The 3,135-nt window shown below is 43.0% G+C and overlaps 1 pseudogene; it reads left to right on the forward strand.

Moving 5' to 3' along the window:
• Nucleotides 1–392: 392 nt before the first annotated feature.
• On the forward strand, nt 393–2,602 carry LOC120678015 (annotated as a pseudogene).
• The last annotated feature ends 533 nt before the right edge of the window (nt 2,603–3,135 follow it).

Genomic DNA, 3,135 nt, shown 5'->3' on the forward strand with positions numbered 1-3,135 from the left:
CGAACTCTTTGCAATTTAATATGCTATATGCCTCGTCTTGGTCTTTGTATGCATTTTACACGATCCAGGGAAAAAATTGGTCTCTTTTGCAATATATATTGACAACGACTAGCCACGTATTTGTTGTGCACTAGTGCTATTACAGGATTGCTGTGCGAGTTACAAACCAAACACGAACAGAGAATTCAGGAGGGACCGCACAAGCAATCCATAATCCTGCATCCATGTCCAGGCTTCAGCATCTCCTCAAGTTGATGTGTTCAGTACTGCTCTTCAGTATGAGCCAATCCTTGTAGCCCTTGCATGTCTGCTCTTCTGCTTTGATCAAGTTGGGTTTAAGTTCGCTCCTATTTATTTCTACAACTGAGCTGATACGAGAGAACAACGATGACATGGAGCTGCTCATCGAGCCCAAGATATTCCTGCAAGCACACAACCAAATAAACCGAGGCGCCTATGATGGATGGTTGGAGTTAGAGGCCTCGCCATGCAACTGGCAAGGAGTTGGATGTGATGCCGACAGCCATGTGAGTTCCCTTGACCTCTCTAGCTCGAGGATGTCTGGACGCAGCTTTTGAAATTTCTCCAGTTTCACTCGACTCAATCGTCTAGACCTCTCCGCAAACAGTACTGGTGAGCTCCCAGATGACCTCAACAGATGCTTGGGGCTGAAGCACCTCAACCTCCAAATAACCTCATAGGTGGAGCCCTTAACATTTCCAGCCTGACAAATCTGAAAACAATAGACGTCTCACAGAATCGGTTCGAGGGGAGAATTAGCATGAGTTTCCCTGCAACCTGTGACAAACTCACCACCCTCAACATCTCCAGCAACAACCTCAAAGGGAGCATCACTGTCCTGTTTAACAACTGCTCGAGTCTCAAATACGTGGATCTCAGCTTGAATCGCTTTGCTGGCCAGGTCTCTCAGGGCATGGCCGTCCTTGTCCAGTTCAATGCTGCTGAGAATGACTTGACTGGAAACATTTCTCTCAGCATGTTTCCAGAAGGATGCAAACTACAGTTTTTGGACCTCTCCGGCAACCATTTGTTTGGCAACTTGTCGAATTCCATAGCAAATTGCTCCGGCTTGACATACCTGTCACTAACTCACTATGGGGGAACAGTTTTGATGGGAAGATACCACCAGGAATTGGAACGATTCCTGGGCTTGAAAAACTGATCCTTGGGAGCAACAACATTTCCCGCGGGATGCCACATGAGCTAATGAACTGCAATGCACTAATATATTTGGACATTAGTGGCGACAATTTTGGTGGTGAGGTGCATGGACTCTTTGGGAAGTTAAGGAGTTTGACGAATCTGAAGCTTCACTCAAACAAGTACACCCATGGAATTGTGTCCTCTGGCATTCTTAGGCTGCCTAAGCTGACCATGCTTGACCTCAGCCTCAATTGGTTCACTGGGGAGCTACCTACCGAGGTGTCAAGCATGACAAGCATCAAATACCTCGTGCTAGCACACAATAACTTCTCTGGGAAGATCCCCCAGTGTATGGACAGCTTGTTCAACTCCAAGTATTGGATTTATCATACAATAATCTCTCCAGTGGTGTCCCTCCAGATATTGGCAACCTCTCCTCACTTCTCGTGTTGATGCTTGCTGGAAACCAACTTTCTGGAGAGATCCCAAAGAAAATAGGGAACTACACCAGCTTGCTATGGCTCAACCTTGCTAGAAACAAGCTATCCGGTCAGATTCCCCTGAAAATAGCAGGTATTGGGAGTAACCCTACTCCAATGTTTGTTAGGAATCAGAAGGATGTGGTGCAACTGGAGATTGGCACCAAGAAATGTCTATCTGTGATGCGGTGGATCCCCCATGGTTACCCAGAGTTCAACTATGTTGACTCACAGATGTCTTTGAAGGGGGTATGGTATTGTCACACCACCTTCCGTTCAACCTTGTATCATTCTGGGTTATGTTAGGTTCTCAAGGAATCTATTGTCAGGGCATATACCTCCCATGATTTCTGCAATGAGAAACTTCCACTTGCTCCTCCTTGATGATAACTTGCTCTCTGGTGTCCTACCATCATAGATCTGTCAAATGCCGCTTGTTGCTCTTAATGTCTCTAGTAACGTAATTTCTGGTGCGATTCCTTCTGAGATTGGTCGGATGATACTCCTTGAGATCCCTGACCTGTCTTTTAACAACTTCTCTAATGGACTTCCACCAAGTCTGAACAAGCTCTTTAAACTGAATAACTTTAATGTTTCATATAATCCACTTCTCTCTGCCAATGTTTCATCTACTGGCCAACTTTCTACATTCAACGAGCAATGCTTTCTTGGAGACCCTCTCCTGTCTTTACGTTTCGCTCACTATGGGCCCCATTCAGATTCAAATGAGGATGAGTTCTCTACTGAAGGTACAGAAGGTCATCCTGGTTTAAAGAAGAGACAATAATGGTGTCAGTCATTGCCATGCATTTATTGTATTTTTCTTTGCCACATCTGTTATTAGAAAATATCACAACCTCATGTATGTGTACTTATGCTATAAAACACAGATGTGTGAGTATGAAGATTTTTGGAGATTTGTAACCCTTGAGCATTGTAACCATGTTAAAAAAATCTAGGGAAATAGTGTCCCCGGCCATGTGGTTCAGATGTTGAATTGTTAAATATGATGTCACATGTGGAACTATAATGTTACATGTACAAAACTTCAAATTTATGTACATTTCTCATTTCTGTTCCAGGGGATTCCTTGTAATTAGAAAATAGAGCTACTAGCACCGTACCATTCAAGGATATCATTTCAAAATCTGGATTATAGTTTATTATCTTGACTAGTTAAATGCGCGTTGCTACGAGGTTGATAACTTCAACACAGTAAGTACAGCATGATAACTTCGCATATATATAATATAGCAAATACTACAATCTACATGAGTTAATATGTTTAAACCCTTTCCGGAAAAAAAGACATGTTTAAGGCCACAATGACACACATATGCATTAAAGCTTTCTATTGATAGCCACATTTTGTGATGGTGGGATGCCCACTTAGTTAAATCGATAATTGTCTGAACTATAGAGCAAAGTATCAATATTTTGTTCATCAAGGCCTCTCATGCATAGAGTTTGGCGCCAAAGTTGATGCAGAGTA

This window comes from Panicum virgatum, chromosome 6N (assembly GCF_016808335.1).
Source record: "Panicum virgatum strain AP13 chromosome 6N, P.virgatum_v5, whole genome shotgun sequence".
Classification (NCBI taxonomy): Eukaryota; Viridiplantae; Streptophyta; class Magnoliopsida; order Poales; family Poaceae; genus Panicum; species Panicum virgatum.